This window comes from Nicotiana tabacum, chromosome 23 (genome assembly GCF_000715075.1).
Source record: "Nicotiana tabacum cultivar K326 chromosome 23, ASM71507v2, whole genome shotgun sequence".
Taxonomy (NCBI): Eukaryota; Viridiplantae; Streptophyta; class Magnoliopsida; order Solanales; family Solanaceae; genus Nicotiana; species Nicotiana tabacum.
In genome coordinates, this window is record NC_134102.1 from 29,248,944 (window position 1) to 29,274,403 (window position 25,460).

Consider the following 25,460-nt stretch of genomic DNA (forward strand, 5'->3'; position numbering starts at 1 on the left):
CCACCATATCAATATCAAATCCTCACTTATTTTACCATATCACATAATCCTCCCTTATTCCATCCATTGTAGCGTGCAACCCGATCCCACCGTATCATCATATCACAATCCTCCCTTATTTCAAATGTTGCAGCGTGCAACTCGATCCATAAGTAATTTAAATTAACAACGACAATCCAATAACTCAATTTACAGGAATTTCTATAATCAAAGGGCATGAGTACATGACGATAAAGGAACCACGTAATAATCAAAGGAATGCAACAAATATTACAAAAATGACACGACAAGTGAAGCACGTGACAACTAAGGTGTGCAAGTACAACAGTTAAGGCAAGTAGGGAATAAGCACGAAGTCATGGAAGAGACTCAATAATTAAGAGGTAACAAGACAATAAGGAAGGCAATAACTTCAACTAAAGCATATAAGGGCAAAATAACAAGTAAGAGGTAGAACACGTGCTAACAACATCAAATAAAGCATGTAAGAGTATATTAACAATGAGAGATATAACATGTCATGACAATTCAATTAAAGGTATGGAAAGAGACTAGACAATCTAAATCGTCCAAATACCTCATATCGGTTGTGTACCCACTCGTCACCTTGCGTACACGACTCTCACATAACAAGAATAACACAATTAACCCAATTCCTAAGGCGTAGTTTCCCCCACACAAAATTAGGCAAGATACTTACCTCAAAGAAGCTAGACCGATACTCTAAAATGACCTTCTCACGTGAAACAACCTCCGAACGGCTCAAATCTAGCCAAAATAGCTTCATCTCATGAATAAAAACCATAGGAAATAAATTCGGAAATAAAGCTTCAATATTTGATAAAACCTAAAAAGTCAACCCCAGGCCCACACCTCGTAACCCGATAAAATTCATAAGATCCGAACACTCATTCCGATACGAGTCCAACCATACCAAAATTATCAAATTTCGACATCAAATCGACCTTCAAATCCTCATTTTACATTTTTGAACGATTTTACAAAAATTCTCATTTTCTCTCATTCAAATCACTAATTTAATGTTAAAAACAAAGATGAAATCACAAAATATAATCAAGTCCGGATAAAGAACACTTACCCCAATCCAACACGTGAAAATCTCCTCTAAAATCGCCCAAATATGAGCTCTCTAACTCAAAAAGTGATAAAATATCAAAAGTTCTCGAAATAGAGTAAATATAGGTCTGCCCAGATGTTCCTCTTCGCAATCGCGAAGCACAAAATACAAGCTGCCAAAACAAAATAACCCATCGCGAACGCATGGACAGAGTAGCGAGCGCGGACCAAAATCTCCATCAACCTTCGCGAACGCGTAACCAAGATCGCGAACGCGGAGAGTAAAACCCTGCTTCCTTATACACGATCGCGCATTACTTGATGCGAACGCGAAGACAAAAAAATCTCAAAGCCTCACGAACACGGTATAAGGAACACTACACGAAAACGATTGCTGCATCGCAATCGCGATAAAGAACACCAGTTGACAGAAATCAGCAGTCCAAAAATAGAAAAAAATTGCCCGTAGCCCATTCGAAACACACTCGAGGCCCTCGGGACCCCCATCGAAACATATCAACAAGTTCCATAACATAACACGGATCTACTTGAGATCTCAAATCACATCAAACAACATCAAAACTATGAATCACACCTCAAATCGAACTCAATGAACTTATGAACTTTCAACTTCTACAACTCGCACCGAATCGTATCAAATCAACCTGAAATGATGTCAAATTTTGCATGCAAGTTCCAAATGACACAACGGAACTATACCAACTCCCGAAATCAAAATCCGAACCCAATATCAACAAAGTCAACTCCTGGTTAAACCTATCAACTTTCCAAACTTTCAACTTTCTTTTTTTGGCTAAAATGTGCCAAAACCTTCTAGAAATATCAAAATGCGAATCCGGGCATACGCCCACGTCCAAATTTACCATCTAGACCTGACGAACCCATAAAAACTTCGATCCAGGGTCAAACACACAAAATTCAAACTTGATCAACTCTTCTAACTTAAAGCTTCAACAATAAAATTAATTCTTCCAAACTAATTCTGAATCACCCGAAAATCGAAACCGACGATACACTCAAGTCGTAATATATCATACATGGCTACTCATGCCATCAAACCACCGAGGAAAGTGTAAATGCTCAAAACTATTTGTCGGGTCGTTACATCCTCCCCCACTTAAAATATATGTTCATCCTCGAACATGCCAGGAGTCGTCCTCAATCCGTCAAATTAATATGTAACCTTGCCATGCGTATACCCGAGGGTGATCCCACGTCACCCCAATCCATGTAAGCCAGACCACATAACATAACTGAAGATCATTATTTTGACCTAAGCCCATAAACCTTGGAACTCAATTCCCAACATCCGAAATCCCTTACAAGACTCGAATCTCGCATCCACACATTATATAAGTCTGAACAAGCTATATCAATCCATAACCATAACCCAAGACGTAATCACATGATATACCATACAACTCGCATACTCGTAGTAATAATTCTCTATCATAGTAGCTGCTCAAATCAAACCCAATACCGGTAATGAACCTCATATCAAATAAAACCTTGTTCAAAACCTTCGTACACTGTCGATAATTAAAGAAACACACAGAAACTCAGAACCACTCATCATGTCAACAAGTACCACTACAAAGCAATACTATGAACCTATCACACATAGGAGGGCCATGACATGCGAATCTAAAACAAAGGATCATATCCCAACATAGCCCTGCTGAAATGCATGATCCATCCAAACACCGGTCCATAAGAAATACCTCAAGCCACAATGCTCAAAATCAATAACTACACGCAATTCGACATCAAGTACACGAAGTGCAGACCATAACCGTGGAGAAGTAAATAGCACAATATACTACAACCCGGAAACACCATAGCCAAGGCGTAATCAACCATTCAACCGATCCTGGGTCAAACACACAAAAGTCAAACTTGGTCAACTCTTCTAACTTAAAGCTTCAACAATCGAATTCATTCTTCCAAACTAATTTCGAATCACCTAAAAATCGAAACCGATAATACACACAAGTCGTAATACATCATACGAGACTACTCATGCCTTCAAATCACCGAGCAAAGTGTAAATGCTCAAAATGACCGGTCGGGTCATTACACTTGGTCTAATAAGCTGTTGTCGCAGATGCATGAATGTTCTTGCAAGTGCGAGAGCGCAGGTGAGCTTCTTTGTCCTCAAATGCGGAAGTGTTGGGCAAAAAGGTTTAACTTCGAGGGTTCGATTTCATTACTTATTTTTGGACATAGGGAGCTCGGTTAATGATGATATTTCGTGGGTTTTTAAAGAAATTTATTGGGGTAAGTGTTCTTTACCCGAATCTTATTATATTTCATGAATTCATTGTTATTTTCATCATTTAATTAGTGATGTAAGTTGAAAATTTGGGAAACATTTATGAAAACTTCTTAGACTAAACTTTGGAGATTTGAAGGGCGATTTGAGGTCGGATTTGAGTAATTCTTGTATGGTTGGACTCATTATCGAATAGGGGTTCGGATTTTATAATTTTTATCGGGTTTCGAGGTGCGGGCACGGAGTTGAGTATTTGGGTTAACTTTTGAGTATTAATTAAAGATCGAAACTTTATTATCCAAAATTGTTTCCTATGATTTTATTTATGATATTAACTTATTTTTGCTAGATGCGAGCCGTCCGGAGGTTCTTTCACTCGAGAAGGCTATTTTAGAGTATCAATTTAGCTTCTCCGAGGTAAGTATCTTGTCTAACTTTGTGTGGAGGAACTACCCCTTAGAATTTAGTCATTTGTCCTAATTGTGTCATGTGAAGGCTATGCACGCGAGGTGACGAGTACGTACTCAGGCTTATTTGTGGGAATTTGACCGTTTTTGGCTCTTAGTTTCTTATGTCTATTAAAAATGAAGTTGTCTTATCATGTTAAATCCTTCATTTACTAAATTCACCCTTACATGTCTTATTTGGAGTTGATCGATTCATGTTCTACCCTTGTTTTCAATAAGCTCTTATGTGCCTTAATTAGAGTTGTCGCCTCTTTTATTGCCATGTTATCTTTTCCATAATTACTTAAACTTAATTGATGTTACTGGTGTCTTTTCTATAATTACTTAACCTTAATTGAAGTTATTATTACCTCTTCCATAATTGCATAACCTTAACTAAACTTTTTGTTATCCCCTTCATTGTTGACTTATACTTATGTGGAATCAATGTTTCACATTATCTCTCCCTTTTGTTGAGCTATTATTGTGGAAACCATTATTACCTGTGTGTCTTTCATTGTGAGCTCGTTCTTCCGTTTATTTGTGTTATGTAGTTCTTATGTTGATTTACTTGTCGTACTCTTGTGTTATTGTTATTGTTGTTGTGTTGTACTCAGTGTTGTTAAGCCGAGGGCTATGTGTGGTTGTGGTATTGAAATTGTTTTGAGTAAAGGTTGGCTATGTCGAGGATGATTTGTGATAGCCTGGGGCATTGTTATTGATGATATTTGTGTAGTGGTGGTGTGAGTTATACATTTTACGTTTTGTTGTGTTGTTTCCTATGTTCCCTTCGTTGTCTCCACACTTACTTGCTGACTTGTGTTGTGATAGCACGCTTGTACAAGCATACACGTAATTAATCACTCATATCAGTTTAAGAAAATGAATCCTAATGTTATTGACCATTTATATGCACTCTTGTTTACTTGCCTTATGTGTGGGAGTTGTTCTATTGGCACCTGAGTTGTCCGTGCAAATATGAGAAATTATCACCCCCTTAGCACGTGAGTTGTCCGTGCGGATATGGGGTATTAATGGTATTGGCATGTGAGTTGTTCGTGCAATACGTGAGTCGTCCGTGCGATTATAAAATGTAATGTTGACACAAGATGCCAAGTGATTAGGGTTCATGAACTGGGACCCGTGAATTATGACTATGAGATGGAGTACCTTGGGGAAATTCTTAAACAAATCTTGTGTGAAAGTAGTTGCTCTTATTGAGTTGTTACTTGTTTTCCTTACCTAGTTCACCAGATTTAAACTGTGTTCAGCTTACTCTACGACACTATCACCTGTTTGTTACATGTTTCTCATTGATGTTTCTAGTGTTCTATTGTGAGTATTGTTTTGCCTTACTTACCATGATTAGCTTTATATTGACATTGTTACCTCGTTAGTTCACATTTATACTTGTATAGGTTGTTAACTCTAGTAGGTGTCTTGACTGTCCCTCGTCACTACTTCACCGAGGTTAGTCTTGATAGTTACTGGGTACCGCTGTGGTGTACTCATGCTATGCTTTCTGCACATATTTTGTGCAGATCTAGGTACTTTGGAGTTGGTTGATTCTAGTTAGTTGTTCGGGATTTTCTATGGAGACTCAAGGTATACCTATCGTCGCATTCGCAGGCCCCAGAGTCACCTTCTTATTTTGTACTTGTACTGCTTATTTCTATTCCGAAACAATTGTACTTAGGGATTGTTTTTTCCTAGAAAAACTCATTAATGCTTATGACTTGTACTACCGATTTTAGGATATTGTTTTGCACTCGGGATGTTTGGTTTACTATGAAAAATTTAATTTTATGCTTAATAATTATTTCTGGTTAAATTTTTCTAGTTAATTCAGAAAGTGTTAGGCTTACCTAATCTTAGCGACTAGGTGCCATCACGACATCCTATGGAGGGAAAATTGGAGTAATGACAAGTTGGTATCGAGCTCTAGGTTCATAGGTGCTACGAGTCATAAGCGAGTTTAGTAGAGTCTTGCGGATCGGTATGGAGATGTATGTACTTATCTTCGAGCAGCTACGAAACTATTTGGAAGACTTCACTTCTTTTTTTCCTATTGTGCGAGTTTTTGATCTCGGAGTTTGAGCCTTTGTCATTATATTCTCTCACAGATGGTGAGGAAACCAGTTGTAGTTACTGACAACTGCCCCCAGAGCCAGTGTTGCTAGGGCCGGGGTAGAGGCAGAGGTCGAGGAGGAGCATGCACCACAACTAGAGCACTTGTCAGAGCAGTAGTTAAGGAGCCGCCAGTAGCTCCGGTTGGGGGATAGGCACCTGAGGCGCTTTTTGCTAATCCGGGACTTCAGGTGACTTTAGCACAATTCCTGAGCATGTTTGGCACATTGGCTCAGGCGGGGTTGATTCCGGTTGTGCCCGCTACTTCACAGACCGGGGGAGGAACTCAGACTCTTGCCGCCCATACTTCAGAGCAGCGAGTCCACGTTGGTCAGGTTCCAGGGGTCATGCCAGCACAACCTGTTATTTCGGTGCAGCCCGTGGTTAGGGCAGCAACATCTGAGGAGGAATAGCTTAGACTTGCGAGGTTCAAGAAGTATCACCTTCCTACTTTCAGTGGTTTGGCTTCAGAGGATGCCCATGGTTTTTTAAAGGAGTGCCACCGTATTCTCCGTACTATGGGTATTGTGGACATGACTGGGGTTGCTTTTACTATGTTCCAGCTTAAGGGAGCAGCATATATGTGGTGGAGAGCGTACGAGTTGGGTAGTCAGGCCGCTGCAGCTTCACTTCCATGGACTCAGTTTTTAGAGATATTTTTTAGAGAGTTTACTCCCCGTACCCTTCGGGATGCATGGTGCATTGAGTTTGAGCAGCTGCGCAAGGGTACTATGTCAGTGTCAGAGTATGCCGTTAGATTTAGTGATTTGTCTAGACATGTACCCGCTTTGGTTTCTACAATTAGAGAGCCAGTGTGCAGGTTCATTGAGGGGCTTAATTATGATATCTGGTTCAGCATGGCTTGAGAGTTGGAGACGGATGTTCCATTTCAGAAGGTGGTAAATATCGCTCACCGATTAAAGGGCATGCAGGACCAGGAGAAAGAGGACATATGGGGTAAGGAGAGAGAGGACATAGCGGCTAAGAGGTCTCGTGGACTGGGAGGATATACTAGTCCCTATTTTGGAGGCAGAGTACGCCATGGTAGAGGTTTTGTGGGCCAGCTAGTTCAGTTTTCAGTCTTCGTGCGGTGCTTCAGATATCCATGGGTCTTAGAGTGCCCGTACCGGACAGCTTTCACAACTACATCAGCGGAGAAGTTTCTTTGAGTATGTAGATACCAGCCACATGGGGAGAGATTGTCCCATACTCTGGATAGATGTGTCACAGTGGGGTATTCAGGATATGAGTTCTGCTCTAGTTGTTATTATCCCCGCACCGCTAACTAGGGGTGTAGGTCAGGCGGGTGGAGGGTGCCTTAGAGGGGGAGGCCCGACCCGTTGATATATTTTCTATGGTAGGGCTGGGGCCGCTGCACCAGATGATGTCGTTACAGGTATGGTTTCGATTTGTTATAGAGGAGCATCATTCTTATTTTGATTCGGTTCTGCTTATCGGGGTGAGTCCTCCTATCTTGCTTCACATATGGGTGAGCTTCGTGATTTTGTACTTTGCTTTTGTGTTTATCCCTGTTAAGAGATTCTGTAGTGGTAGCATGTGTCTATTATTTCGTTTTGTTAACTATAGAGCTATGAGACTAGAAATGACTTTATGTTACTCATTACGGTAGGTTTTGATGTGAATTCTGGATGGTTGGTTATGATTTGTGATTTAGATACTCTACCGGCATGGGAAGTTTGTTATGTGTCGTGATCTTATTTCGCGGAATTGAATTAGTGGAAGGTTCAGTTGGTATGAGGTGTATTCTACTTGTGATTCAGAGCTGAGGATGTGATCCTTGCGTTTTCATGCGGTCTGATATGTTGGGTCGGGCTATGTGCCGCGGTGGAGTTATATTAGGATGAGATCCTTGTGATTATTTCGTATGTCTTGATTCTCCACAGTGGAATTGATTTGTAGTATGATGCTGATAGGGAGTGGTGCCTGTCAGGATTGTTTGATAGTTCAGTCATATTCGCATTGTGCTTGTTGGGTTTTAGCTTTTGAGGTGTGTGCCTAGGTGGTGTTACATGTGACTTGTTGATTGGAGTAAATGGTCATGGGGTATTTATGTTTCTTGCATCATTGTGAAGGTTTGGATCAGGGTTCTAGCTGATATGAGGTTAACTATCGGTGCTGAATTTGATTATGGGCAGCTATGGTGTCCAGAGTTATTGTTATGGGCATATGTGCGATGTGTTACATCATGTGGTTGTACCTTGTGGGTGTAGCCATGAGTTGTTGCATCTGGTTGAGGCTGATACTGTGTATTGATGTGGGAATTGGATAGTGAAAACTTGGTTTTGAGGCTTATTAGTGTGGGCTGGAGGAGAAATTTTCAGTGCAGATGGTGTTGTCGAGCCTATATGGATTTTGGTGATGCTGGATCACCCGCGAGTATATGTATGGAGATTACATTAAGTGATTTGATGACTTCAGAACGGTTCTTGGCAAGGTCGAGGACGAATGTTTGTTTAAGAAGGGGATGGTGTAACGACCCGACCAGTCATTTTAATAATTGGCGTCCCGTTCGGTGGCTTAAGGTTTCGAGAAGCATCGTATTATGTATTATGACGTGCATGTGTGGTCGAGTTCAGATTTTGGATGATTCAGGATTAATTTGGAAGAAAGATTCTTGCTTTAGAAGTTTAAGCGGTAAGAGTTAATCGGAGTTTGAATTTTGTGTAGACGACTCTGGAATGGTATTTTGATGATTCCAGTTGCTTCATATGGTGATTTTGGACTTAGATGTGTGTCCGAAATCGGAGTTGGAGGTCCGTAGGTTAATTTGATGTATTTCGGCGAAAATTTGAACGTTGAAGGTTTGAAAGGTTAAGAGTTTTGACCAGTAGTTGATTTTGTTGATATCGGATTCAGATTTCTATTCCGGGAGTTGGTATAGCTCCATTGAGTCATTTGGAAACTTGCATGCAAAATTTGACGTTATTCCGGGTTGATTTGATATGATTCAGCGCGAGTTGTAGAAGTTGAAAATTCATAAGCTCATTAAGCTAGATTCGAGGTGCGATTCATAGTTTTGATGAATTTTGATGTGAGTTGAGGCCTCGAGAAGGTATGTGCTATGTTATGGAACTAGTTGGTATGTTTGGACAGGGTCTCAGATGGCCCCGGGTGTGTTTCAGATGAGATTCAGATGATTTTCGTGCTTTTGGTTAGGTCTGTGTTTGGTCTGTCGCACCTGCGCATTTTTGGATCGCAGGTGCGGAGCCGCTTCTGCGATGTTCGGCCTGGGCAGGAGTTCTGCTTCTGCGGGTTGGCGAACGCAGGTGCATGGCCATATCTGCGGTGTGCCCTTCGTAGATGAGAGTTTGTGGCTTAGGGTGACTGTCCGCTTCTACGGTTCTTGTCTCGCTTCTGCGGTGTCGGCATGTGGGACCTTCCTCGCACAGATGCGAAGGTTGGGCGGATAAGCTGTTGTCGCAGATGCATGAATTTTCTCGCAGGTGTGAGAGCGCAGATGCACTTCTTTGTCCGCAAATGCGGAAGTGATGGGCAGAAAGGTTTAAATTCGAGGGTTCGATTTCATTACTCATTTTTGAACATAAGGAGCTCGGTTAGTGACGATATTTCATGGGGTTTTCAAGAAATTCATTGGAGTAAGTGTTCTTTACTCAAATCTTATTATATTTCATGAATTCATTGTTATTTTCATCATTTAATTAGTGATTTAAGTTGGAAATTTGGGAAATATTTGTGAAAACTATTTGGACTAAACTTTGGAGATTGAAGGGCGATTTGAGATCGTATTTGAGTAATTCTTGTATGGTTGGACTCGTTATAGAATGGGGGTTCGAATTTTGTAATTTTTATCTAGTTTCGAGTTGCGAGCCCATGGTTGACTATTTGGGTTGATTTTATTATTAATTAAAGATCAAAGCTTTATTATCCGAAATTATTTCCTATGATTTGTATTTATGATATTAAGTTATTTTGGCTAGATTTGAGCCGTCCGGAGGTTGTTTTACTCGAGAAGGCCATTTTTGAGATCGGTTTATCTTCTTTGAGGTAAGTATCTTGCCTAACTTTGTGTGGGGGAACTACCCCTTAGAATCTAGTCATTGGTGCTAATTGTGTCAAGTGAAGGTCGTGTACGCGAGGTGACAAGTGCATACTCGGGCTTATTTATGGGAATTTGACTGTTTTTGGCTCTTAGGTTCTTATGTCCATTAAAAATGAAGTTGTCTTATCATGTTAAATCCTCCATATACTAAATTCACTCGTACGTATCTTATTTGGAATTGATTGATTCATGTTGTACCCTTGTTGCCAATAAACTCTTATGTGCCTTAGTTGAATATGTCGCCTCTTTTATTGCCATGTTGTCTTCTTTTTTTTTTTGTAATTTATTAACCTTAGTTGAAGTTATTGATGTCTTTTCCATAATTAATTAACCTTAATTGAAGTTATTATTATCTCTTCCATAATTTCTTAACCTTAACTAAAGTTTTGTTATCCCCTTTATTGTTGACTTATACTTATGTGGGGTCATTGTTTCACGTTGTCTCTTCCTTTGTTGAGCTATTCTTGTGGAAACCATTAATACCTGTGAGTCTTTCATTGTGAGCTCTTTTCTTCCGTTTATTTGTGTTATGCAGATCTTGTGTTGATCTACTTGATGTACTCTCATGTTATTGTTCTTGTTGTATTGTACTAAGTTTTGTTGAGCCGAGGGCTATGCATGGTTGTGGTATTGAAATTGTTTTGAGGAAAGGTTGTGGCATATGGGCACATGTGGTGAAAGACCTTATATTGTGTTGTTATATTTTTGGCACACGTGGTATTGTTGAGAGGATTGTCGGGGTGTTCGCACGTGAGTTGTCCATGCTATTATTATTGTTGATATTTGCACATGCGGCATGACACAGAGGGCTATATATGTGGGTTTGCGTATTTGGCGAGACAAGGTGAGAATATTATTATGCACCTGCGGTGAGACAAGGCGGGCATCTACTTTAACGTTGCGCACGTTGAGAGACAAGGTGGGCTATGTCGGGGATGATTTGTGATGACTTGCGATGGCCTGAAGGCATTGCTATTGATGATATTTGTGTAGTGGTGTGTCTACCTTGTGTGAGTTATACATTTTACATTTTGTTGTGTTGTTTCCTATAGCACACTTGCACAAGCATACACATACTTAATCACCCATATCAGTTTAAGAAGATGAATCATAATGTTATTGACCATTTACATGTACTCTTGTTTACTTGCCTTCTGTGTGAGAGTTGTTCTATTGGTACGTGAGTTGTCCGTGTGGATATGAAAATTTGTCACTCCCTTAGCACGTGAGTTGTTCGTGCGGATATGAGGTATCAATGGTATTGGCACGTGAGTTGTCCGTATAGCACGTGAGTCGTCCGTGCGGTTATAAACTGTAATGTGGGCACAAGATGCCAAGTGACTAGGTTGGCTATGTCGGGGATGATTTGTGATGACTTGTGATGGCCTGGGGGCATTGTTATTGATGATATTTGTGTAGTGGTATGCTTACCTTGTGTGAGTTATACATTTTATATTTTGTTGTGTTATTTCCTATGTGCCCTTCATTGTCTCCACTCTTACTTGCTGACTTGAGTTGTGATAGCACGTTTGCATAAACATACACATAGTAATCACCCATATCAGTTTAAGAAGATGAATCCTAATATTATTGAACATTTACATATACTCTCATTTACTTGCCTTATGTGTGAGAGTTGTTCTATTGGCACCTGAGTTGTCCGTGCAAGTATGAGAAATTGTCACTCCCTTAGCACGTGAGTTGTCCGTGCGGATATGAGGTATCAATGGTATTGGCATGTGAGTCGTCTGTGCGATTATAAAATGTAATGTGGGCACAAGATGCCAAGTGATTAGAGTTCATGAATTGGGACTCGTGAATTGTGACTATGAGATGGAGTACCTTGGGGAAATTCTGAAACAAATCTTGTATGAAATTGGTTGCTCTTATTGAGTTGTTACTGTTTTTGCTTACCTGGTTCGCCGGACTTAAACTATGTTCAACTTACTCTACGGCGCTTTTACCTGTTTTTTCCCCGTTGCTCATTGTTGTTTTTAGTCTTCTATTGTGAGTATGGTTTTGCCTTCTTTACCATGCTTAGCTTTATATTGACATTGTGACCCTGTTAGTTCACATTTATACTTGTACATGTTGTTAACTCTAGTAGGTATCTTGACTACCCCTCGTCACTAATCCACCGAGGTTAGTCTTGATACTTACTGGGTACCGCTGTGGTGAACTCATGCTACGCTTTTTGCACATTTTTTATGCAGATCCAGGTACTTCGGAGTTGGTTGATTCTAGTTAGTTGTTCGAGCTTTACTGTGAAGACTCAAGGTATACCTGCCGTCGCGTTCGTAGGCCCCGGAGTCACCTTCTGATTTTGTACTTGTACTACTTATTTCTATTATGAAATAGTTGTACTTAGGGATTTTTTTCCTAAATAAACTCAGTAGAGCTTATGACTTGTACTACTGGTTTTGGGATATTGTATTGTACTCGGGATGTTTGGTTTACTATGGAAAATTTCAGTTTCATGCTTAATAATTGTTTCTGGTTAAATTCTGTCATTTAACTCAGTAAGTGTTAGGCTTACCTAGTCTTAGTGACTATGTGCCATCACGAAATCCTACAGAGGAAAATTGGGGTCGTGACATACGTTAATAAAAATATTGTGATTATTTGTTTATTAGTTATAACTATATTTTAACTACTTGAAAATGATAATATAACTATATTCATATAAACAACATTAACTGTTATTAACTATATTATAATTGGCGACTAGTGGTAGAAAAACGAATAAAAAATAGTTATCCACCCAAATTATCCACTAAAAATGGGTCGAATAGTGAACTTTTTAAAATTTGGTCAAAATATGAATAAAAACCATATTATCCATATAGAAAATGGATAAACCAATGGATAACTAATGAGTTTAACTTTTACACTTATAAAGATTCAAATTGGGGGTTTCTCAAGTTTGGGAGACTAGGAATTCTCCCAAAAGGGATCATATTCAAAAATCCCATATTATCCATCGGTTAATCAATTTTTATTTGTATTAAATATGGGACGGGTCAGATATTTTTTTCTTTATCCATTTTCGACCCACCCATATCCGACCTGGCCCGACCGTTTATCACCCCTATTGGTGACTAAACTAGATGATAACAACATTAAATAGACTTCATAACCTGTCACGACTCAAACTTCCACCGGAACCGTGACAATGTCTAACACTGCTTTCTAGGCAAGCCAATAGTTTTAAAATAATAATAAACTCAATAAACAAAACGTAATAATCTCAATAGCGATAATATCATGAAACACCTGAGAAACACAACGATAATACAATTACAAGCATACTATTGATGTGGTGTCAACGAGTACATGAGCACTACAGAATCTCAAAATACATGGCCAAATCTCAATATAATTGTGTGAACAATAGAATAACAATAGAAATAAATGAAAGAGAACTTCAAGGTTTGTAAACGACATAATAGCTACCTCCTCATATCCACAGGCTGGTACCAGGGCGAACTCTAGCAATCACCACACCCGAAAGTACCTGGATCTGCACATGAAGTGCATAGTGTAGTATGAGTTCAATCGAACACATGTACTCAATAAGTAACAAACCTAACCTTGGGATGAAAGTAGTGACGAACTTAGTAGAAACAGTCAGTGTCAAACAACAATAATCAAAACAAGTCCTGATATAATGAAGACAGTAAAAGTAAATAACTCAAAGATGTCATGATCAACTTGTTCACAATTATGAAAAGAATCGACATGTTTTTCAAGTAAAACAGTCAAAGCTCAACACAGATAAGGAATTTTATTTACCAACTAGCATGAGAAAAATACATCTCTATACCTACATGTCAAGTCAGTATAATTACAGTGGAACCATCAAGTATAATCACACTTAGCACGCTCACGGTGTCGGGCGCAAGTGCCCACCACCATCACACACTCAGCATTGTATGGGTGCCTGGCACAAATGCCCCTCACCAAAGTACATATATAACCCTTTAACTTGTGCTTACTGTGAATATCAGAGTCCGGAGAGGCGCATCCTTTCCCAAACGCTAATTAATATCACACAACCCAATCGTGGGGCCTGGTACACGCGTCGCCCAGAGTTAGTACCACTTAGCCCAATATGGGTATGGCATACGCGTCACCTCAAAATCAATACCAAGTCGGCTCTATGGCCCAAACTCAGTCATCAACCGCTCATTTCGCGGTTAACCACATCTCACAGTACTCAGTTCAACAATGTTACACATATGAGGCATTAACAACATGTGAGAAATCAAAATAAGAATGCACTAAGACAAAAATATCATACGCAAATATAGTACCATGACTGAGAGTAAGTTTACAATTAAGGCAAAACAACTCAAAATAGCAAGAGTAGCCCATCATGTCTCAAACAAATAAGCACATAGACTAGATATGATTTCTAACATGAATCATAGCTCAAATAATCATACAAGTAGATAAAATACGGGTATAATGAGGCATGATAGCAAACAAGTCTCGTAGTAGTCTAAATTCCACCTGAAGCATGAATACCCTAATGCACGCCCGTCACCTAGCACGTGCGTCACCCCTAACACAACCCTGATATCATAGTTTTCAGGGATAATTACCCTCAAATCCAAGTTTAGATATGTTACTTACCTCAAAATGTGGGAATCAATTCACCAAAAAGCCCTTCCCATGTGAATCGGCCTTCAAGCGACCCGAATCTAGGCAAAATAACTTAATATCATCAATAAAAGCCATCCGAAATAATTTAAAATGATAAAGCTAAGATCTTGAATCAATTATGTTAAGTCACACCAAAAGGTCAATCCCGAGCCCACACCCCAAAACCCGACAAAACTTACAAATTCTGAATACTCATTCCAATACGAGTCCAAATTTATGTGTTTCACCCAAATCTAATCTCAAATGGACCCTCAGTTCATCAATTTTTACTCTCCAAAACCATAGTCAAAAACTCTCAAATTTCACCTTTAATTCACATAATGATGTGTAATAATCCATGGATAATCAATATCTAACATTAAAATTAAGTAAACTTCACTACCTCTTTAATTGTAGTTAAAAGTCTCCCAAATATCGCCTCCAACCGAGTTCCACAACTCCAAATAATGAAAAATAACCAAACCTTTCAAAATATAAAGTATGCCCAGTGATTCTGCATTTGCGGTCCACATCATCGCACTTGTCATGCTGTATCTGCAGTAATTCCATCGCAGATGTGGAAGCCACAAATCTCCCAACCATCCGCTTCTGTTGACCCCTCGACACCTGCGAGTCCGTTTCTGCGGACTCCTACTGCTCTTCTGCAAGTGCATTTGTGCTCGAGTGCCGCATTTGCGGACTTCCTTTACTAGGACCTTAACTCGCACCGCGCATCCATGGCCGTGTCTCTGGCCTTGCATCTACGATCAATCTTCCGCAAATGCGACCACACCAGAACTCAGAATTCTCACCAATACCAACATAGCCAAAAATGATTTGAAACTCATTTGAAACACACCCGAGACCTCCGGGACCCTGTCCAAATATACCAACCAATCCTAAAATATAGTACAAACCTACTCGAAGACTCAAATCACACCAAACAACATTAAAACTAGGAATCACACCTCAATTCAAGTCTAATGAACTTTCAACTTCCAAAACTCATATCGAACCATATCAAATCAACTCGGAATGACCTTAAATTTTGCATGCAAGTCCAACATGACACAACAGACTTATTCAAACTCCCAGAATTATAATCCGAACCAGATATCAACAAAGTCAACTCCCAGTTAAACCTATAAACCTTTCAGACCTTCAACTTTCTATCTTTCGCCAAATAACACCAAACTAGCCTACAGACTTCCAAATCCAAACCCGGACATACGCCTAAATCTAAAATCACCATACAAAGTTATTGGAACTATCAAAACACCATTTCGGAGTCGTTAAGATAATAGTCAAACTCCGTTCAACTTTTACAATTTAAGCTTCCAACGTTAGAACTAAGTGTCCCAATTTACTCCAAAACCACCCCAACACCAAGTCAACCACCCGGCCAAGTCACATAATCACAATTACACATAAGTAAAGCATCAACTAGGGAAAACGTGACTAAAATACTCAAAACGACCGATCGAGTCGTTACATAAATATATTGCAAATTATAATTCCCAAGGATTATATAGTACGCACTAACGAATGACTCGTAATATCTCAATAATAACAATATTGATATTAACATCTTTATTAACATATTACTTATTAATCAGAAATAATAATTTCCAATAAGACAAATGCATATTTAGGGGGTTTTTAAGGGGTTTTAGGATTGGGGTCGAGAAATTGACAATAGACTATATGGGTATTTTAGTATAAATCGAATGCAACATAAGCATATTCATGTCGTTTTGTATAGACTAAAATAAAATATAATCTATAGATCACTAGAAATTTTTGAAATTTATCCTAAAAAGACATGACCACAAGCAATTTTTAAGGTGTATTTTTACCGAAAGGAATGCAACATAAGCTCATTCAGGTCATTTTGTATAGACTGACTTAAAATTTATTATAGATCACGATCTAATTTTGAAATCTGTTATAATTACATAAATATTGTTTAGCATAGGCTGAATTAAGATCTATCATAAATATGTATCTGAAATATTCATCTTCAACCCAAGCTAAAATTTCAATTTTTTCCCTAAACCACCTTAAATATTTTCCAAACTTCCTAAAATTTGAGATTTAGACTCTTCAAAAGATCCCCAACAAAATTCAATAACATCCACTTGAAATAAATCACTCCTTTGCACATCCTAATTTTTTCACGCTTGAAGCGCAATGATTTCTTATTAAACGGCCTGGATATGAAATGCAGAATGATTTTGATTTATTTTATATGTTTTAAGTTTGCCCTGGAAATGTTTCAAATTTCAAAAAAGCCCCCGGCCAAACTAAACATTCTCTTAGCTAGCGTTTAGCCATAGATTTCTAAATTTGTTATAAAAATCTGATTTGGGTGAAGTTTGGGTTGAAGATGAGCATCTATTTGGACATCATTTTCCAAAATATATTTCACTTTTTTTTTGAAAAAACATGAAAGGTGAGTTATATCCATAAGTTCTAAAAACTATCAAAAATACCCAACAATACCAAACAAACAAACTTGCAAATCCTGTATATGCAGAACCTTCATCGACGCCATTCATTATCATTATTACAAACCATAGTCCTCACTATAGATAAGTTTGGAACAAAATCATCATTTTTATAATGAATTACATAATACACTATCCTAAAATCATAACCTGATATTGTAATATCAACTGCTAATAACACAATCACCAGCTACTACAATTCATCAAATTACAATAATATTATAAGATCCATTAGTCCAAAAAAAATAATAGTAACCAACTGGTGGATTAGTAGAGTCATAATAGGTGGTGTGCTTTTTTATAAAACATAAAAGTTTGGGATAATTTTTGAAATTGTTAAAAAAATCACAGGTAATATTTTGGGCCAAAAATAGGTGTAGAGTAAGTTTTAAGAATTAGGAATTTTGTTTTCAAAATCTGTCGAAATTTGGATAAAATCTATAAACAAATTGTGATGATGCGATAGGTCGTATTGAGATTTAGCCTCTATTTATGCATTCTGGGGCCTTGATTAACGTTGTTTTAGCATTTTTCGATTTTCGTGCACAATCCGTGTCTTATTCCGGAAAATTTTTATGTGAAAAATTAAAGAAAATGTGAATTTTTGTCTTCAAAAATGACTTGAGTTGACTACGGTCAATATTTTATATAAACCGACCCGGATCAGTATTTTGACAGTTCCGATGGGTTCGTATCGTGATGTGAGACCTGGACATATGCCCGGAATTGAATTCGAAAGTCCCTAACTTGTTTTAACTCATTTCGCCGAAAGCTAGCATTTTTGAAAGTTGAAGAATTACAAGGCTTGACCGAAAGTTGACTTCTTAGCTAACAAGTTCGGATTTTGATGTTAAAACTTGAAATAGTTCCATATTGCTATTTAGAACTTGTCCGCAAAATTTAGTTCAATTCGGAATTTATTTGACATGATTCGTACGCTTAAACGTGATTCTAGTGTTCTTGAATTTCACTTTGGAAATTCATTCGTTTTGAGAATTGATTCGTAGATTTAGATATTATTTTGATAATTTGATTGCACGAGCAAGTTCGTACGATATTATTACACTTGTGTGCATGTTTAGTTTAGAGCCCAAGAGGCTCGGGTGAATCTCAGACGTGTTTCATATGAGTTTTGCATAGGATAAGTCTGTTGGTGCAATACTAGTTCTAGTGTTCTGTTGCAGATCTCGCAATTGCGAGGTCAGGCTCGCAATTGTGAGCCTCCCTTTTGCGAATAATTATTCTGGTTTGCGAGCATGGGATGGGTGAAACTCGCATTTGTGAGAAATAGTTCGCATTTGCGAGCAGTGGACCTTCGCATTTGCGAAGGATGTGGTCGCAATTGCGATCACTGATCCACTGGTGTATTGCTTCGCATTTGCGAAGTTAAGGGTCGCATTTCCGATGGTTTTGGGTTCGCATTTGCGACCTCAATGTCGCATTTGAGACTTTTTCTCTTCAGTGACAGGGTTCGCAATTGCTACCCTTATCTCACATTTGCGGTGTTCGCAATTGTGACATTTGCAGCTCGGTAAAAGAGGGGAAAAACGGGACTTATCTCATTTCTCACAATTTTTCAACCCTATATATCCTAGAGGCAATTTTCTAAGAGTCTTTTCTTTCTAAATTCATTGGTAAGTGACTTTTATCCATTTTATTTAAATTGCCCATTACATTTCATGAGATTTCATGGTAGAAATTAGAGATTTAGGTAGAATTAAGTATTTTTAAAAGGCAAGGCCTTGGTTGAGTGATTGCTTGAGTTTCAGAGTGCGGTAAATGTTGGGTCTAACCTTGATTTGAGGGAATTAGGAACCCTCGAGCTATATGTTATGTGAATTACATATGAAATGGCGTATATGTGAGGTGACGAGTGTATATACGCCGTCAAAATAATTGTTTCCATATTTTTCTCGTATTTCATGAATTATCTCACTCTATGCCTTAACTATTAGATGCTTTCTATTCCATAATTTGTTACTTGTCAATAATTATTCTTGTATTATATTTTTTGTTCCTTCCACGACTCCGTGATTAATCGCTACTTGCCTTAATTGTCTTACTTGCACACCTTAATTGTCACGTACTTGACTTGTCTTGTTGCTTTTGTATTATTTGTAGCATTCATTTGTTTAGTACGTGGTTCCTTTATTACGTTGCTTTCATATTCCTTAATTATAGAGATTCCTGTAAATTGAGCTATTAGATTGATTACATTTATTGGAAATGTGTATGAATCGGGTTGCACGCTGCAATGGTTGTGATATGGTAGAATAAGGGAAGATTTTGATATTGATCATAATGATATGGTGGGATCATGTTGTGCACCGCAGCGGTTGGGTACGTAATACTTGATATTGATAAATTATGACATGGTGAAATAAGGTAGGATTGTGACATTGATTGTGATGATATGATGGGATCGGGCTTGACGCCACAACGAATTTTATATGTGATTTTTGATATTGATAAATGATGCTATGATGAAATAAGGTAGGATTATGTGCGTACGGTGGGATCGGGTTGCGCGCCATAACAAATTGTGTATGTTGTATTCGTTGTTGTTATTGTGTTGGTTTCTAGCATCGTCATAGAGATCTGTTATTCCGGGTTCTCTGATTGCAAGGATTGAGTTGTTCTTCATAAATTAATTTCCTTACTTTCATTTCCTATTTTCCTTCCCTGTTATTATTATTATACTGCGTACATGTTATTGTAAGTGGCCTGCCTTAGCCTCGTCGTTACCTCGTCGAGGTTAGGCTCGACACTTACAGAGTATATGGGGTCGGTTGTACTCATACTACACTCTGAACTTCTTGTATATATTTCGGTATGGGTCCTAGCAGTATTCAATAGATTTGCTCGGAGCTAGTTCTTGACGGAGACTTGAGGTACAACTGCACATCGTTCGCAGCCCTGAAGTTCCCTTCTACATTACCTTAGTTGTTTATTTCGATTCAAACAATTATGCTTTTATCCAGACTATTATTTGTCTTACTCTAAACGCTTGTGTATTCGTGACACATGTTCTGGGATTGTATTTGGATATCGCCGTTTATTGGTTTATTTACTTTATTTCTGTTTATTCAGCTTATTGGTTTTTATTTGACTTGAATTGTTGAAAAATGGTTAATAACTATATCTAATGTTGGTTTGCCTAGCAAGTGAAACATTAGGTGTCATCACGGTCCCAAGGGTGAGATTTCCGGTTCGTGATACAAACAGATTTTGGCAAAATAATTTGGGAAAAACTTGACAAAATCTATGGCTAAACGGGGACTTAGCATTTTCTTGAGCCAAAATTAAAGAGAAAATAAATAGGAATTCAGAAAACGAAATACAAACTTATGGGGTTCTGCCATCCAATTCTTTCCAGATGGGACTCATTTTATGAGAAAACATGGCAAATTGATATTACTATAGTTATGCTCGTACAGACGTCTGGTACCATAGCTGTCTACCTTGATTTAAAAGCTATTCCCACTAATAATGCAACTTTCTGGTGTTTGACTCTTGGAGTGAGAGATGAATAGTGAGAGCAAATCCTTCTAAGAGATGAAAACAACAGTCGATGTGGAAGTTTATCCATCACTTATAAAAGAGATCACTCATAATCTCTAACTAATTAATACTTGTTGTACACTAGAAAAAGTGGAAGGGACCTGTCCAGTCTCCACCATATTGTGTGAATGTGTAAATAGGTCAATGTGTCCCTTATAGACTGTTTTTTATTTTCTTTTGTACTGCATTAAATGAAAAGTCAGTTCTGGTAATTAACTGAAAGAAGTTATAGTCAGCTCACTAATCTTTTGGTCTGTTTCACAGTTTGAACGGGAGTATAGTAAGGTCTTCCTACTATAGGCGTTGTTACTGTCGAATATTTACACGTAATGCTCGTTAATTATTAAGGGGTCGTTTGATACAAATAATATAATGGTGAAAGATCCTATCCCATATGGTGGAAAATCTGATGGATTTAGTTATCCTACTTTTTATATATGGGATAAAGTTAATCTTAAATTTTAATTCGGGATTATTATTCTTATCACATGTACCAAACGATCCTAAGATTAGTAATTGGGTTTAAGTGCCCAATGATTAACTTTAAGAAAAAAAAAACTTTTGAAATTTGTGGTTTTAAAAATTTAAGGGGTAAAAGTTTTGTGGGGTCATGCTATTTGTGTGGTTATAAAAGCTTCTCATTAAGAGTAAATTAGATAAAATAAAGAGTTTAAAGTTAAATTATTTCCAAATTTAAAAATATGTTATTTATTTTGGAACAAGCTAAAAAGAAAATTATTTCTATCTAATTTGATAGCTAACTTTTTGCACGATCTAGAGTCATTTTTTCGGGACTTATAGCTTAGATTTCTTTTGCTGTTATTTTAAAATAGAATTGTCACCAGCAAGCTAGCCCTCATAATTTAAATGTTCTTAAAAGAAAAAGAACCACAGCAAAAGTTTACTTTTTGGATCACGGAATGCAGTCTACTGTTTCCACTTACTTGCCTATCAGCCTATGCGATCCAAATATTATTTCTTAATATTACTGAGAGCAACAGCTTGGAAATATGTAATATAGAAACGTGTTCATTACCAAATAACAGTTTATAAAATATGTTAATTTAGGATGATGTATGAATCCACTTCTTGACGTGTATATCTACTGTTTTCTTTTTTTCCAGAATGTCTTCAATCTTCAGAAATATTTGTGGATAAGATAAATGATAAAGTGATATGACTGATCTGAGTGACGGCTTAGATATCTAGTCTAGCACTAAAAGAATGTAAGTATCAATTTTATCTTCTTTCCTTTTGTATGCCTTTAAGTTGCTGCGCCGTTTTCTCAATATGAAGATCACAAGGAAATAAGTGAAGAGACTGGCAAGTCGACATGGAAGAATAGAAATGGTACTGCATTTATAGAAAGTAAGAAACTGATGTAGACTTGAAAGTGATTGGATAAGGGTCGGTGCCCGAGGCGAATATGTAACGACCCGATCAGTCGTTTTGTGTAATTGCGTTCCGTTACTTTTTTTTTTTTTATACTTCCCACATGTGTGTTTATGGTTTTACGACTTGTGTGGTTGGTTAGATTCATTCCGGAAAGCTTTCGGGTTGATTCAGACCCTTTGATTCTTGGCTTAGAAGCCTAAGTTAGAAATGTTGACCAAACTTTGACTTTTATGAAAACGACTCCGGAACGGTGTTTTAATGGCTCTAATAGCTTCGTATCGTGATTTCGGCCTTGGGCGTATGCCCGAAATAAATTTTGGAAGTCCGTAGGTTGATTTGCCGAAATTTGGCAATTTGAAGTTGGAAAGTTTGACTTTTTGCTTTCAAGCTCGGAATTTGATTTTGGGACTTGAAATAGGTCCGTTATGGTATTTAGAACTTGTCTACAAAATTTGGTGTCGTTTGGAGTTGATTTGATAAGATTCGGACGTTTAGTTGTAATTCTAGAAATTTTTGAACTTTACTTTGAAATTCATGTATTTTAGAGTTCAATTCGTAGTTTTAGATGTTACTTTTGTGTTTTGATCACGCGAGCAAGATCATATGATGTTTTTACACTTGTGTGGATGGTTGGTTTGGAGCCCCGAGGGATCAAATGAGTTTCGGACATGTTTCGAAAGATTTTGAATTGAAATTGAATTGCTGGTGCTCAGGTATCGCAATTGCGAGCACCAGCATCGCAATTGCGAAGGTGACAGTGGGGGCTTAGATGTCGCAATTGAGACTTCCCCTTCGCATTTGCGAAGTCTGTCGGATTTTGCCTTAGTTCGCATTTGCGAACATTTGTTCGCTTTTGCGAGATTCCCAGCTTCGCAATTGCAAAGCCTTTTATCGCAAATGCGATGATGACTCAGACTGTCATGGTTCGCAAATGCGAGCCCTGGTCCGCAATTACGAGGGTTCGCAAATGCGAATTCTGTGTCGTAAGCGACAACTGCAGCTGATACAAAGGGTTGGGAGACGGGATTTTTGAAAACATTCTCTCATTTTTGAATCCTAGACTCGGTAGGAGGCGATCTGGAGAGAGTTTTTTCACCTACAAACTTTGGGTAAGTGATTCTAATCTATTTCTAATCGTATTCCATCAATATATCTTATATTTTAACATCAAAATCATGTGAATCAAAGTGAAAATTTGTGAAACCTTGTCAAAATTTTGAAATATAAGATTTTGAGTTTTGAGAGTCGATTTGGACTCGAATTTTGAAACTAATGGGTTGACTTTTGTTGACTTTTTGGGAAAAGTGTAAAGATCGTGGCTTTTTCTATTTTAATTGATTTCCCTTGCATTGTTTGATGATATTAAATCGATTTTGATTAGATTTGAGCCGTGTGGAGGTAAACTTTAGGGGAAAAGCTATTTCCGAGAGTTGATTGGCCTAGTTGACGTAAGTATCATAAGTAACTTTGTGTGGGGAACTACCTCTTAGGACTGGTATTGATTGGTTCATTTTGTGCTATGTGAAAGCCATCTACGCAAGGTGACGAGTGGGTATACGGATTGTACATGGTATTTGACCGGTTTAGGCTACTTAAACTCCTTCCATGCCTTAATTTAATTGTCATATCATGTTCAAAATTCTCATCAATCTATTTTTACTTGTGTTAGTCCATCCTTACATGCCTTAAATGACTTGTTTAACACTTGTTCTACATCTGACTTGATAAATTGCTCTCATGCTTTAGTTGAACTTGTTGCCCCTTTTATTGTTATATGTTATCTCTTCATTGTTGATTATCATTATTTGAAGTTACTGTTCATGTTATCGCTTCCATTGTTGATTATCATTATTTCATGTTATTGTTTATGTTATCCCTTCCATTGTTGATTTTTATTATTTGAAGTCATTGTTACACGTTATTTCTTCCATTGTGAGTTAGTCTTATCTAATATCGTAGTTATACATTATCTCTCTCATTGTTGGGTTATTGGTATTGAAATTGTCAAAGCTGTTAACACGTTGAAGTAAATCTTTTTATTGTTGAGACATCTTTCTTGTTGAGCATTTTACATTCATTGTTGTTGTTGATATTCTTGTACATGTTGCGGTGGATCTATGGGCTATTGTTGTTGAAATATTTATATTGTTGATTGTTGGCAAGTTATTATATATGGACACTTGTGGTGGGAGTCGTTCTTGTGATGTGTTCTTGACGCGGCCTTGGAGACACCTTCCTTTACCTTTACTTCCTGTTGTTTTTTCATTCAAACAGTAATATAGTAGACACTTTAGCTTACTCTGTAGAGCGTATGACTTAGTTCCACCGGTCTTTGGGAGTGTATTGTTGAGATTCTGTTTTCGAAAGTTTATATAAATTTATCAGACTTGTTTTAATATTATGTTAATTATACCTGTCAAGTTTTATCAAATGTTAGACTTACCTAGTCGAAGAGACTAGGTGCCATCACGTCATTCTACGGAGGAAAATTGGGATCGTGACAAGTTGGTATTAGAGCTCTAGGTTCATAGGAATTACGAGTCATAAGCAGGTTTAGTAGAGTCTTGTGGAACGGTACAGAGACGTCTATAATTATCTTCGATAGGCCACATAACTGCTAGGAAAACTTTACTTCTTTGATTCCTTATCGTGCGAATTGGTTGACTTCGAAAACTGAATCTTTGACTTTCTATTCTCTCACAAATAGTGAGGACACGCACTGCTGGATCCGATGTTCAGAGCGCCCCCTACTAGAGCCGTGAGAGGCGAGGGCCGGGGGCCGGGGGCCGGGGGCCGGGTCAGAGGCCGAGGAGGGGCACGTGGTGAAGCCGGAGTACCTACCCGAGATGAGAGAGAGGAGCCACCAGTAGCTCCAGTTAGGGGGCAGGAACCCGAGGCACCTATTGCCACCCCTGCACTTCAGGAGACCCTCACACAGTTTTTGAGCGTGTTTGGTACCTTAGCTTAGGTGGGGTTGATTCCACTTGCAACAGCCACATCTCAGGATGAGGGAGGAGCTTACACTCCCGCAGCCCGTACTCTAGAGCAGCGGGTCCATGTTGATCATGTCCCAGAGGTTATTCCAGTACAACTTGTTGTTCCAGTTCACTATGCGGTTAGGGCAGCAACATCTGAGCAGGAGCATCTTAGACTTGAGAAGTTCAAGAAGTATCACCCTCCTACTTTCAGTGGTTTGGCTTCAGAGGATGCACATGATTTTCTAGAGAAGTGTCATTGTATTCTCCGCACCATGGGTATTGTGACGATGAGTGGGGTTGCCTTCACTACATTCCAGCTGACGGGATTAGCGTTTCAGTAGTGGCGGGTGT